The sequence below is a fragment of the Gopherus flavomarginatus genome, chromosome 11, assembly GCF_025201925.1.
Source record: "Gopherus flavomarginatus isolate rGopFla2 chromosome 11, rGopFla2.mat.asm, whole genome shotgun sequence".
Classification (NCBI taxonomy): Eukaryota; Metazoa; Chordata; order Testudines; family Testudinidae; genus Gopherus; species Gopherus flavomarginatus.
The window spans coordinates 41,367,031-41,383,130 of NC_066627.1; positions in this window are offsets into that span (position 1 = coordinate 41,367,031).

A 16,100-nucleotide genomic window follows, 5' to 3' on the forward strand; every position below is an offset into this window, starting at 1 on the left:
TATCTGCAGAATATTGTGTATCTTATTTTCTTAACAAATGATTTTCTCATTCATATTAAACAGAAAATGTTAGATTATTTACTATGGCTATTATAGAAGAAAAGCTAGCATGCTTCAACAAACAGACTTTGCCAAATACCCTATTATTGCTCTACATAACATCAAATAATGTCCATAATTTAAGCATTAAATAAGATGGTAGATTTGTAATATCATTTTTTTTAAATCATACAACAAGCCATCTAGTGTATTATATGTACCACTGCCCTGCATAGAATGTCAGTTTTGATTAGGGTTTCAGTTCAGGCTAGCAATGCACATATGTATAAAGAGTTCCAGGTGTGCGTCTACAGCCTGTTCTGAAGCCCCTGCTGCCATTTCTTCACTGCTATTTTTAGCTATGCTAGCTAGATTAAAGCTAGCAAAGGTCTGCCTCCACAAGCTGCACCATACCTTTAATTGCAGTGTAGACATATCCTTAGTATGTATTAATATGTTGCTTCCCTAGTGACTTGCCTATGGAATACCTAAACCAGGGATTGGCAACCTTTGGCACGTGGCTCGCCAGGGTAAGCACCCTGACAGGCCAGGTTGGTTTGTTTACCTGCCACTTCCACAGGTTCGGCCAATCACAGCTCCCATTGGCTGCGGTTCACCACTCCAGGCCAATGGGGATGGCGGGAAGCAGCGACCAGCATATCCCTCGTCCCGTGCCGCTTCCCACAGCCCTCATTGGCCTGGAGCAGTGAACCGCAGCCAGTGGGAGCAGTGATTGGCCGAACCTGCTGACGCAGCAGGTAAACAAATCGGCCCAGCCCGCCAGGGTGCTTAACCTGGCGAGCCGCATGCCAAAGGTTGCCGATCCCTGATCTAAACCATAATACTGCCAGCAATAGACATTTTCCTTTAGTTTATATGGTAAAGCGTTGTGTTCTGGGAGCAGGAGGCTCTCAGTTCAGTTCTTACCAATGACAAAGTCGTTTATTGAGCTATGTAGATAAAGACCACAGAGTCTGCGTAACTGTAGAATCATTACAACCTGAAATCTAAATCAGACTATTGAAATTTTCCCTAGTTGGAATGAGAATTTTAAAAAATTGTGCTGACTTTTTTTTTTCTAACATAGAACCTACTTCAATGTCCACTAATGTCAAGGGCTTCATTGACTTCTTATATCATTGTTTAAAGCCCATTGAACTCCCATTCATTCAAAAGGAAATATTTTATATTGTTTCATAAGCTAAAGAATATAACTATAACAGCAATTCATTCTGTAATCCATACAGAATACATTAGTGTTATTTATTCTCGCTATAGCCCAAAATATTTGCATGGCTCTTTACAGAAATTTAAAAAAAGAAAAAAAACCCACAATCCTTGCCATGAAGTGTTTACAGTAAAACTAAACTGCATACTTTTCTACTGATGTCAGTGGTCCGAGTCCCAACCTTCAGCTTGCATATTAATAACAACAGCAACTGAAGTTTGATGGTCATATTGGGATTTTAACAAGACAATTAAGTGCAGATATTTTCAATAACTTTGAGCTCAGTCTTTTATTTCCTGCAAATCCAAAACTCCTATTGCCATTCATGGGACACTTGTGTGCCTGAGGAATCTACATAACTTTGGTTCTAGTAGCACACTCCTGATTCTGATAGGGGATGTTTGTGTGTTAGCAAGGTTTGCACCCCTTATGAGAAATGTTTTAAAATGTGGATGGTCTAATAAAGTCGGGAAGTGGTTTAAAAGGGGGCTGATCCAAAGCCCACTATTGACTTCACTGGTCTTTGGATGAGGCCCACAGTCAACTCCTTGCTTCCTTGGGCAAGCTCCCTGCCATTTCAGGGAGAGTTTTGCCTGCATAAGAGCTTCAGTTTTTTGGTTTTAATAGAAAGAAAGCCAACTGCTTCCAATCTGGACTCAGCAAGGTGCAGAGAAGGTGGCCATTGTGTTGGACCCGTTGTGGTTTGCATCTAAGAGGCAGAGCAGAAGAGTTAGCACAGCTGCACACTGTGCAATGATCCAAACATGGCTGAAAGCATAAATAATCTATTTTAAACATTTGTATGAAAAAATATGTTTACCGTGCATTGGTTTTCAAGTGCTGTCATTGTGCAAGGAGTAACATGTGCAGAGTTAAACATGCATCATGGCATTTGTGGAGCAGGTGCAAGGGTAGCTTGATACATTTTGTTTTGCATTGCAGCCAATCAGAGAGACAGAGAGAGAGAGAGAGAGCTGTTCATAGGGAAACAAGCTCTTCTTCATTGCAGTATTTTTTAATTTTAACATACCATCAGTATCATAAATGCTCTTTCCGCTGCTCAGTCCAAACTAGTTTTGCTCCTGAGTTTCTCTATGTTTACTTCACCCTAGAAGGCTGATGAATCCACGAGCAGTGAGAGCTGCTCCATTTTTCATATTCTCTTTTCTCAAAACTAGTAAAATAAAACTGAAATTAATTAAAAGGCCCAGTTCTATTAAAGCAAGCACAGGAAGATACATAGCTTCCTGGAAATTAATTTCACTAACATTTTTACTTAGGAACAGAATATAGAGCCCTTGCTCAGCCTGGCAAGCATTTACTCATGAGACTAAACTTACTGAAACCAGACGGATTTCTTGCATTCTAACCAATGTGGCTGAGGGCTTTACAATCAAGCTGTTGAACTGTAAACGCTTTGGGACAGAGACTCACTCTTAGTAAGAGTTTTATGACACTTAGCACAATGGGCCCTATCAATTGGATCTTAGGCACTACTGGAATATTAATTATCATCATCATTATTACAGTATAGTATTACAGCAGAAATGCAAAATATTAAAATTATTTTAAATCCTTACACAAGTAAATTGGTATTATATAATTCACAGGCTTAGAACTACCAACCCATTGACCTGTACTTAGCATAACTGATGGAAAATGGCAGTGGGATAGAATCAAGAGTCAATTCCTGCTGTTTTTACTCAGCCCTGGTCTACACCTGAAAATTTGGTCAGTTTAACCAGGTTGATCAGGGGTGTGAAAAATCCACCATCCCCAAGTGGCGTAGTGAAGCTGACCTCAGTCCCCACATAGTGCTTGGATGACAGAAAACTTCTGCCAACTTAACTACTGCCTCTCGGGGAGGTGGATTACCTACATCTATGGGAGAATCTCTCCCATCAAGTGTTTACCCTGAAGCATTACAGCCGTGCAACTGTTCTGCGGTAGCATTTTTAGTGCAGCCAAGCCCTCAGGCAGTCATCCAAGTTGGCTTCACTAGGAAGTTTGGCTAAGGACTGACAAAATTGAAGTCAAACACGTACACAGGTGCTTTACATGCCTGCACAGTGAGTAATGTCACCAAAGACAATGGTACAACTCACCTATCTAATGTGAAGCATGTCTTTGCGAGATCAGCTCCTAAAAATAGTAGAACGATCATACTGCACATTCAACATTTCAAATCACACTCACTTAAAACTGAAAAGCTGAAAGGCTGGTTCTTCTCGGTCTCCTTATTTAAAATTGTGTTTATTTATTTAGAGCAAGTAATTAACAGAGCTGTAAGATCACAGATAAGGCTGCCTGGGTAGAATTTCAGCTTCAGCACACACATGCACACACTCACATGCACAGAATTCATCAAAGCAAGAGTTTTAAAAGCCTAGTGCACTGAAGACAGAAAATATTAAACTTTTCAAATCTTCATTTCCCTGCCCTTTTCCTCACCCCAGTCTTCTATCACTTTTTTTTTTAAAAGACATTATGTGTTAGGAGAGCAAAGCAGCCTGGGGAGGTGATATTTTACCATCGTCTGTGCTATTAATGCAGTTAAAAAAATCCTCAGACTGGAAAAATCAGACAGATGCATCTTCCAGGTTCACATGTGCCAACTCCATCTGTTAAATCATTAAAACACAGTCTTGGCAGAGTCTAGAGAAAAACACATTTGTTTTCACTATAAAGAGGAAGAGTAAACTTTCTTTCTGTTCTTATAAGCTTTATTTCCAATTACTTTAATGTGAAAACCTCCCTGAATGGGTAACATTTAACATGCTACCGAGAAGAGATGGAGGCTTTCATTACATTATATATATATATATATATATATATAAAATTACATGTTATATAACTCAGATGGGTTAACGGCTATTTAATAGTAATAAGATCTATTATACCAAAACTTACAACTGCATTATGATGTTCCATCATTTGCCTTTTTCTAACATATATCTTTATACAGCATATTATGACAGGTTCTCAAACAATCCTGGGAAGAAAATGGACTAGCTTAGGTTATGTTTAAAGGGGAAATTTACATAAGGAATAGCAAATCAGACTGAAATATGAAAGTAGGTAATCTTGGGGGCAATAATTGATGCCAGTAACCTTTGCTATGTTTGGAATTGTTCCTTTTATAAAGAACTGGTTAAAAGAATCCATTACTTAAACACAGGATATAAAAAAAAAGAAGCAAAATGATAGTCTAAATCCAATAACAGGCGCTTACATTTGCCAGAAATTGTTAGTAAAATTATTTGTTTAGGCATCATACAATAATAGTCCATTAAGATAATTATTTGCTATAGCAACACCACATATGGAACATACATCTAAATACTGACATGTCTAGGATCATTGGATTTCATACATTTGGCAGTGTAAATATTTTAAGTCCCATGACCCTCCACAGCTACAGTAAAAGCCACATTGCAGGGGAATGTATTTTCTTCCTTTTTGTATTCCACTGAGGAAGTGAATTTTATTCTCTGGGCATGGCCTCATTTTAAGAGCCCCCAAGGATCTAATATCAAGACTATTGTTGCAGTGACAACCATCTTTTACAGTACATCATGGTGCAGGATGTCACAGACTGGTCTATGCTTTTCAACAGCATTCAGGTTCTTGAAGCTGTGGCAGCAGGTGAAGGCACTTCAGCACCTTGCAGGATGGAACCACAAAGCTGTATTTATTGCGAAGAGCATGACATTTCAATAATAATAATATGCACATAACTAGCCACACCAAATGGAGTTTCCCAAACACTTCAATTTAAACACACTGGGTTAAATAAAACAATTATATTAAATACAAAGAGATAGGTTTTAAGTGAGTACAAGTAATGAGGCATAAAAGTCAGAAACAGTTATGAGAAAAATAAAGATAAAATAAAACTGGTGTCTAACCTAACTATGTTAAACTCAAAGCAAAATTTTCTTACCACATGCTTTCAGCAGTCTCACTGACCAAACTTCATAGGTCAGGACCCCAGTTCAGTGGCTACTTTCTTTGTCCTTTATGGTGCAGTGAATCAGTGGCACAGAGAGAGAAGGAGAGAGGGAGGGAGGAGAGGTGCCTTGGGGAGTTTGTCCTTCCTTTTTATAGTGTCAGTCCCCCTTTTGGAAAACATTTCCAGCTGGCATTCAAGAGACAAAGGGGATGTTCTCTGCTGCTTTTTCCTGTTGCAGGTTCCTTTCCTGCATGATGACTCTGTTTACTGTTTAAATGCAAATTAAACAGAGCACACATTCCGTTGTTTGAGACACACCTATTCACCAACCTCAGTTTGGAACATGTGTTAATAACACCATACAGTGGAAACTTCCTAGTTCACATACAAATTTGCCACACACATTTTGTCAGGACAATAATAACCAGCAAATTAGGAGTTTTCAAGTGATACTTCACAAAATATATTTTGTACAAAGATTATTACAATAGTGTGTAACGTGTTGACACAGATGTGTTTTATGTCATAAGAGGTCAACTCCACTATTAAGCCCCAGCAGATTCACAAATCTAAGGTCATCCCCAGACCTCTAACAGTCCTCATGAATACCAGGGATTGCTTTATCCTAACTTAGATGCAGCAATGTATACATGACTACCTCATTCTAGATTTGACTCCACTGAGCTCAACACATGGGAGCTTATCTAAGTTTCTAAGGAAAAATTCTATTCTATTCAGCTTTGCAGTGGGATAGCAGAGAAGAATACGGCCAACACTCTGATATTATAAGCGTTAATAAGAAATGCTGTGCAGAATGATCCCAGAAAGAACTGAGCTTTCCCTCCAGTTGCAATGTATCAATTTTATCTATATACTAGGGACTTGTATAGGAGGAGCATAAAGCAACCTTATCTTCAACCTTAGGGAACCTTTAGCCCTTTTCTGTTCGATCTTATACAGGAATATTTATGCTTCCAGTTGTTTGTAGGTTCACTTTCCTCTCATTTACAGTTTGTTCTCATCTGTATTCCTATAGGGTGCAGATTAATCATGTTTTGCTGCTACTTTTGAACTTGGTTTATTAGGGGGGAATCTCATGTTAGAAAATGAGACCATGATTCTAATTGGCGTGCAGTTTTGCACCTCCTATGAATTTTTTTTTCACGGCTTTCTTTACTTTGCAACAAAGTAAAGCCACCTTCTCTCTTGCCTTAAAAAGAAAGCACTTAATTAGGGAACTTGTTTCTAAGAATGTTGGGAGATTTTTTTTTTAATACTCAAGAGCACTCTGGAGAGCAGGAAATGTGTGATATTCTCAGTCTGTGCTTATCTTTCCCAGTTTTCATTAGCAAATACACAGAGATACTCGAGCATTATGTATCCTGTTTTCTCTGCTGGGGACCTTTAAGAATACCAAAAAAGTAAAAATATATCCACTGAATGGGACTTACAATAGACTGTAAAATGCATCCAAACACAAAACTAATGAAGTTACTAAAAATTAAGCCAATCAACCCCTTTTGAAATTGTCATTTCCATGTGTTGTTTTTTTTAAAAAAACACCCAATTCAGTTATGATATTGCAGATCCTGTACCTTAACATTTGTGATTTTATCAAAAGTTTATTTATCTAAAATGCTTCATCTTACCCAAGTTAATGCAAATAATTTTTGGAAAGCAACTAAAAACTGCCACATTTTTGGTAGTCCTTCTCTGAAACTAGTGTTTTCAGATGTGATTAGAAATAGTTACTATGCCTCCATGAGCTGCTGGTATATCGTTCATTCTTGTCTAACTTTCAGATCTACAAATCTTGCCAATGACATGCTTAAAAATTCATGTAAACAACAACAAAAAAAAAACAGAACCTGACCAACAATGGCAAAGCTCCCAAGCTCTATAATTTAGTAAGCATGAAGCTTGTGATGTATATCCTAGAGGTCATTAATGCACACTTAAAACAACCTCAGATGACAGCACCAAATTATTGTACTCTTTGCTCTTTAAAAATGCATAAGAATATTTTATATTTGAGTATCTAGAACAAATTTCTTTAAATATTTAAATACATGTCAAAATATTACATTTACAAGTTCAACTAATAAAAATTTCATCACAGGCTTGAAAAATTTAGTGGTAGGATTATACGAGTTATCTTTACATTTGAGTAGGATTCTGACCCATGTTAATATTAAATAAAATTTACTCTGTTTAGACTGACATTTACATTTGGACAATTTCATCTGAGACACCTTTGTGCATGTTCTTATGCTTTTTTCACCTGTTTCATTCTTATATCATAGAGTTAACAGTTGTTTCCTCTTAGCAGTCTCAACAGCAGGGAACAGCCATTGCTCATGAAAATATCTGCTTCAGTACATTCAGTGATTTGAATGCAAGTCACCTCTTCATCCTGATCTAACCATGAAAATCACAGTGGCTTATCAAAAAACTGAGGTGCATAGACAAAACTATAGAAAGCAAATGAAGCAAAATGAACTTTGAATCCATTCACCATCAAGGAAGGCCTTCTGCTACCGCTGCACCATGACAGAGTAAAGGAAGCAAATAGAACCGCTAGTGCCAAAGCCGCGGGACCAGTGGACCCTCTGCAGGCAAGCTGCCGAAGGCAGCCTGCCTGCCGTGCTTGAGGCGGCAAAATGCCTAGAGCCGCCTCTGCACCTACACTTGAAATACTGTGTAGTTCTGGTCACTCTCTGTCTCCAGAAAAATATATTAGAATTGGAAAAGGTGCAGAGAGGGGCAACAAAAATGACTGGAAACAGCTTCCATATGAAGAGAGATTTAAAACAGTGGTTCTCAAACTAGGGCCGCCACTTGTTCAGGGAAAGCCTCTGGTGGGCCAGACTGGTTTGTTTACCTGCCAAGTCAGCAGGTTTGGCCAATCGTGGCTCCCACTGGCCACGGTTCGCCGCTCCAGGCCAATGGGGGATGCAGGAAGGGGAGCGGGCCGCGATGCGGGCCAAGGGACGTGATTTAAAATGCAGGGGCTATTTGTTTTAGAAAAGAGATGACATGGGGGTAATATGATAGAGGTCTATAAAATCATGAATGGAAAGGAGAAAGTGAATAAGGAAGTGTTATTTACCCCTTTACATAACACAAGAATCAGAGGTTGCCCGATAAGCATAACAGACAGCAAGTTTAAAATAAACAAAAGGAAGTACTTCTTCACACAACACAGAGTCAACCTGTAGAACTCATTGCCATGGGAAGTTGTGAAGGCCAAAAGTATGACTGCGTTCAAAAAAGAATTAGATAAGTTTATGGAGGACAGAAGAGAGGATTCTGGAATAGATGGACCACTGGTCTGACCCAGTATGGCCATTCTTATGTTCTGAGTGGAAAGGGAACACTGATACATCCCAGGGCTCAGGACATGACTGAAGTGTATTTGTTCATGTGTTCCAGAGGAAATAAATTTTAATTGCTTGCAACAAAAAATTTGTAATTTAGAGTTTCATTTTTATCAAACATTTCTAATTTACTTGCTCAAAGTATGCCCGGTGAGATATAGCTAGACAGACACGGCTGATGATTACTTCACCATGCTACAGGTGCCATTTGTGTGTAGGAAAATCTGAAGCTAATAACAAATGTTTCCTTAAATTAGAAGAAAATTAGATGCTGAAATCCATCACTGCCTATGATCATCCACAAGGGAAGCAAAACAGCATGAGACTAACAAAATGAAGATCACTTGTTTTTACGTTTACAGGAGACTCAGAAAAAGTTTCACATGCATATTACTTCAGAAACAAAGTGCTATTTATTCTTCCTAGCCATGATATTTTACATAGCATTCTGGGATCAAGATGTAATTTCAACCATAATATATTTTCTGACATCCTCCAAGGAAAAATTACCAGTTTCTTCCCTCTAAAAGGATTTAGATGGAATAACATCTGTGTTGAGATTATTGTGAATATGTTAAACTGACAGCAAGTCTCTAAGGGGCGCTGCTCATTAAAGTTCTGTGCATAAAATTAAAACCTGAAATATATTTTTCAATCCATTTTGAATCATTTAAGCAATTCTCATGCAAAGAAACTATTGTGCTGCAATAATATATTTGAAGAGTGGATATGAAAGCTATTAAAATGTCTTAGACTCCCTGACTAACACACACACAAAAAAAGGTAACTCTCTCCTGATTTGAAACGTGCACTGTATGAGACACAGAAAACTACTTTGAAATAACATTAAGAGTTTGATTTCAAACCATATAATTCAACAAATTCATAGTTAAATCTTCTCACTTCATCCTTAATTCATGCTCTTATGCCTAAGTACTCTAGCATGTACCAGCAATATTCTTGTAAGTGTTGCCTTTAGGCATAGAGAAAAATAATCCTCACCAAGCACAGGCTGGAAGTTATCTGCCCATATTCTGTCTTCCTTCAAATCTCAGTGAAAGACATTATGCAGGCTTTTTGCAACATGATCTGGGAACCGTGTTCAGGGATAGGGTTGAAGAATCAAGGGCCATGCTTTCATGCAAAGGGCCATGTATGCAGAGTCCCCTATGATGTTGGAAGAAATTATCTTCTTTGGGGTGCTACACATGGATATTCTGTCAGCCAGAATATAAATATGTGTGCTCCTCTAGGGGTAAGAGCCAAAATCTAATATGCCATTGTGACCTCTGAAGTATCCATGGAAATTGCAAGAGTTATTAACAAATGTCCAAATTCAATTTAAAATTAGTCCAGCTTCAGCAGTATGAAAGCCCGCAAAAGACTGCTGCTGTCAGTGTCATTTTATGGACAGAAAAAGAACAGTCAATCACTGAGAAAGTGAAGACAACATTGTTCAAAGCAATGGAATCATTACAGTCACATTAAGATGGTGACAGCTCCAAATGTTACCATAAACTCTAATGGTTCCAACAATATCATTGAGACCATTGTTAAAATAGATATTCCATGGTTTAATTAATGTATTCATGACATGATAGGTCTTAGCAGCTTATACTGGAGTGGAGCCACCAGTTTATAACATCAATAGAATTTTGTCTACTTCAAAGAAATCATAGTAATCATAATGAAGTACCGCACCATTTAAGGTACCTAAATTGAAACAGTAATATTAAAACATTAGTAAACCCAGGCTGAAGTCATGTGTACAGTCTCTTCTCTTAGGCTCCTACACTGTTAGCAACCCAAACTATATCACAGCAACAGGCACAGAATTGCCTAAAAGTAGACACTTAAATGTATATTTAGGCACCTGAACAAGGTGCCTGATTTTCAGAAACACCCACAGCTCCCACAGAGTTCAGTGGGAGCTGGAGATGTTCAACGTGTCCAAAAATCAAGCCGTTTTTTAGGTGCCTACATATACATTGGAGTGCCTAACTTTATAGTTTGAAATGGCAGCCTTCAAAAAATTAAAAATGTCTGACCCCTGGACTGATGATATATAGAGCCAGAGAGAGAGAGAACTATTGTACACAAGTCCCACCTCTCTGTATAAAACATACCTCCTATACCGTAATAGAGTTTTAGAATTACTATTGTGTGTTTCAAAAATGTCAGTTAAAGACAAACATATAATTCAAGCTTTTTCTTAGTGACACATGCTTCCTAACTTGAGCAATTCTAGGATGTTGAGATGAAAAATATTCTCATATATTTTCATTTTTAGGATTTTGTTCACAATATATATGTGAGTTAGCATAGTAGGTCAGGAAGCACATACAATTTTGTCATGAAAAATGGAGATGGATGAGGAGGACGTCTCTAAGCCCCTTTATGCTGCTCCAATCCTGGATCTGCCAAGAGCTGAAACCATCCCCCATGTAATTTATGGTCTAAGAGCTCCTCTAAATTACAACTATTCTGCCAGACCAGGATCCATGAGAGCACTGTGAGCTCTAGTCCCATGTTCACCTGCCCTCAACAGACCCCCTCCCTACTCCCAACATACCACCTACACTTGTGGGGAGAGTAAAATAGCTACACCATCTTTACAACTCCCAAGGTTTCCCCTATATAAGGGGATTCTCAGCTGCCCCTTTAAGGCAGTTTTCCAGCTTGTACAGCACAAAACAACTAGAACAGGGGCCAAAAATCTAGCCTATAATTGCCACTTCACTTTTTCCTGAACAATTCAAAGTACTGACGAACTAAGAGCTAGCAAAATATAAAGCCCCTCAAAAGTTCCTTTTATAACAACAACTTTTCTTTCACATTACTAACCTCTGTTAAAAGCCATCCATAGTAACACTCTTGTCTCTAATGGCAAGGATAGCAAGTGTTGTAAAACCTCTTCAGTTGATGATCCGCTATAATATTGGCACTGGGAACCTAACCTTAGCTATAAATAAGAAGCCCAGTTTTGTAACTGAAGCTGAAAACAACAGAATAGATACTTTAGATTCCAATAAAACGAAAAGTCCTTTATGCCTATATCTATAGTACTTGAGTGTAAGGTATACTATATAATCATCTACCTCAGTTCACTTGAGTGGAAGTGAAAACACTCATAAATAGTACTTATGGGCTACTTATATAGAGTTCATATAAGATAAACCCTGATCATGGCAATAACTTCAGTGAACAGATTATCTCACAGAAAGCTCCTGTGTATGAGTTCAGATTCTTTTCCCCAATGAGTACTATACAAAGCATCAAATACAATATGTTTGCAACAATTTAGGGATAAACATTATAAATGGATTTCAGATCTTGAAGACAATCAGTCCCAGCTTTTTAGAACTGTGTTCACAAGTACACATACACTTTTGCACAGTTTTGCAGGGGGGGGGAATGTATGTAAAGGAGAGGATTTTTTTTAAAATGTGGATATTATAAAAGTCCTAAAACCTATAGTCATGTTTTACATCTGCTTTCTCATATCCGAAAACTCTGATTCCATTCAATAATAGTAGCAAGAAAATTGTTTTGCTATAATTTAGTATTAATAGTCAAATATAAAATTTCATTCCATATGACAGAAAATCAAAGCAATTCCTTTACTTTAGAATTTAAGTTCGGATTTTGATTGTTTTTATTAACAGATTATTTTTCGCCCATACAGTGGTATAGACGACATTAAGAGGGTTCCAGGAGATAAATGTGACTAAGCAGCAGGAGCTAATTAAATAGGACAATGAGTAACCTTTTCTGAGTGTGATCGGAGACTCAACCAATTTAATTGCTGAACTAATTGATAATTAGACACAGTATAGAATCAGACACCCAGGTGCAAGTGAGATATCTGTTGTATTTTAGGTAGTTTAATGATTTTGGAGACCCCAAAGAGCAATTATAACTGCTATTTTGGATGTACAGAGTGCTGCTTATTTTTCTGCTAAACAAATAAAAGTTCTTTTGTACATCTAAAATGACTACTGAAGGTGTTTACAGACTGTTGGTATTCAAGGCCATTAGATCTCTTGCCCTAGGAAACAAATAACTTGGCAGTTAAACAGTCAAATATGTTGCTTGTAAACTGGTAAATTTAGTTTTACACCCTCCCTGCATTCATTTTACAGAATGAATAAAAACCTGTTGCATGGCTTGAAAAAGCTACATTAAGCTTTAACAATTCATTGCACAAAACTGTTTTCAGACAAAAAGGAGGAAAACTATTTAAGCACATTAGTGAAAAGAGCCAGTTGGCTTTATTTGTTGTTGAAATGTTTTATAAAGCAACTGCAAGAAGAAAAACTGTACTGAAAAATTGATTGAGAGCCAAAAATATTAATATACTGGAACATAGTGAACTTTTTGCAAGCTGTAAATATTTTCTCGGGTTCCCACATATAATCATAAAGTATGTTAAGTCCTTTCTTTCTCAAAGCTTCCAGTAAAAGTTTGCAGTCCATGATAAATAACATCTACAAAAAAACAAAACAAATATAAAAAAAAATTTTGGAAAGTCATTGTGTTTGTCAAAAGGCCTACATATTTCCCATGACAGATACTAGAAGTAAGATCCTTTTTCTATTTACCAAAACTATCTAGGAATTGAAGGATAGTGAATTAAAAAATTCAGGAAATAACAACTAAGATCCATCATTGCAGATACTGATTGGCTAGCTTTCTGGACCTTGAACATATTAGCAAGTTGATTCCTATCAAGATAATAAACAGTATCCTTGAAAGGTCTTATTACAAATTGAATAAAATTTAAAATATCATTCTTGTAAAATTCTTATCTGCAGTACAAACTTGCATGTTCAGATTTAGACCAAGTCTAGCAGTTAGAATATGGAGAGTATTTTACTATTTGTTTTCTATTAAAAAGAAGCTGATTTAGATTCAATAAAACCTCAAATTTATGGAAGCACCACTATTTGTGACATACGGCTCACTAAAGCCCCAGGTGATATGTTAGCTTTCCATCCAATTAATTCAAATATATTTTATTAGCAAGAAAGACACAATGAAGTTGTAAACAAATTTTAGCACATTCTTAAGATAAAAGATGAAAATATTCTTACAAATATCTCCCTTTCCAACCTTCTAAACCAGTTCCACTCCTTCTCTGGAGCAACGATACATGGAAAATGTAATATTAAGAGGAAATTATGAAAAACTGCTACCACAATGAATGTGGCTACTTGGTTATGTCCTTTCTATACAATGTTCCCACAGATATCACCTATTCTAAATATTAAGGGAAATTAGTAATCTCACACATCACTGTGTGGTAACTATTGGCAACTGATAACTTTTTTAAACTGCTGTTTATTTCCTCTCCCTAAGTATAGGTTACATTTATTAATGTTGAATATCAATCCCCATTGTCTACAGACCCAACTGCTCTTTCCAACTCATGTTGTAGTTTGATTACGTCTTCTTTACTCCCTGTACACTCCCCAAATTTTGGTGTGGTCTGCAAACTTGATTATGGTTGAATATAAAACACTGGGCAAATATAAGCAGCAGCTACCAAGGGTGCAGAAGAGGTGCTCATTTTTTAATCGTTTCATTAGTTTAAAATAACCTCTGGAAAGTTGGCTACAACTAACAGAAAGCAACCTTTCATATAAACTAATGCACTGATGTTGCAAACTGCTCCACATGGGCAGATTTCAGCATCTGTGAGGCAACCACTCCATATAGTTCTACCTTTGCAGATGGAGATGCCACACAAAGTAAAATAAGCAGCTTCAAAGACCAGTTTGAAATCTCCTCCACTAGACAGGATTGCTGGACACAGGCCCAGCAAAACCAGGAACTAAATCCAAGCAGAATCCATTTTAAAAAAAGATATGTTTACATATTATTTGCAACAACCTTATTCTAATAGTGACTGTAGAAATTCATTCTCAGATTGTAATTTGCCCATCTACTTTACATACATTTAGTTATTCTTTCTTCTTTATAGTTGCAATCATGTATTTTAATGTACCTGGTTTCTGGACCTATCTCCACCCTATAAAAACATGGTGCTATTTCACAGTCTATTATTTTGTATAACAAATCATGAAAGAAGGGCTGTAGTAAACTTTATGTACATAAAAGAATTTATCTTACTGTGCAACATTTTAAAGGTGAGGTTGTTTTTTTGTTTGGTTGGGTTTTTTTTGCTGCTTCTTCTACAGGAAGCCAGAAAGGTGGTGTTCATAGCTACTTATTTTTTAAAGTTTCTTTTTCTGCATTTTTTTAAAAAAAAACTTAGAAGTATCATCACTAAATATGCTCTTCCCTGGTTTTGCTGAAGGACTCATTGGATGACTGGGCAATGGAGAGTTCTTTAGCCTTTATCTCAAGGACCTATGTTACTGGATCCTTTAAAAAAGTGACCTTTTGTCTCAGGTGTTTTCATTAAATAGTTATTAACAAAATAAGTGAAAAACAGAGGTGTAAACTGTCTGACTAAAACCCTTTCCCCCTCAGATGATTTGGTTTCACTTCCTTGGTACTAACTCTCTAATCATTACAGTTTTCCATGGTGGACTTTCTAATGTAAACAAGGAATGCTGGGAAACCTTCAAAATCAAAACCAATCCTAACTGGACTTCTTCACACATAATAAAGAAGCAAAAAAGTCTCATTTCCCCTGTCACCTTTAAAATTCCTCTTCTGCTATTTTTGCTCTGTCCCTCATTTTTGTCTTTGCCACTCTTCACAAAGACGAGCACATTTTAGGGCTTGGGTGGGTTGAGAAGAAAAACACCATCTGTAAAATAACAAACACTTCAAATTACAAGTCTGTTACTAAGAGTGTTGGGGAGCAGAGGGAGGGAAGAATAACCACAAGAAAAATCATCAGAATAAATAATCAGGCCATTGAACTTGGGAAAACACCCTATCAGATTACACCTTGACAATGTACTGATGCATCAAATTCCATTTGTCAAATGAAAATAATTAGCAAATCTAATAGTTGCATGCAGGACGCCTTGCACAACCAAAGGCTTTCTAAAATCTAGCTGTTTATATTGCCATTCAGAAAGCACCACAATTAAGTAGTAACAATCCCGATGTTCCTTAATTGCATTGTTTTGTAGAGCTGTGTCAGAGGTCACCGTGTTTTGGGAAGGTGGGTGGCGGTGGTGTACCTGCCAACAGTGAAAAGCTATATACACCACCGGGACAACAGATTGCATTAGCTGGATTGTAAATTCTTTGGGGCAGGGCTCACCTTTTGGTTCTGTGTTTGCACAGAACAATAGGGTCTTTGTCCATGACAGGGGTGCCGAGATCTGGCTGCAATATAAATAATAATAAATTAAAAAGCATGCTCATACATTTTTGTTCCCTTTGAAATACATGAAGGATGGAGATAGAGAGGATAGTCAATATTCTGGGTAAATTAAAAGGGGAGGCTGGCATGTGATAAGAATGATTTTGAGGTTTAGGGCGGTATTGTGGGTCTTGAAGGGGTCATGACTAACAGTGATTA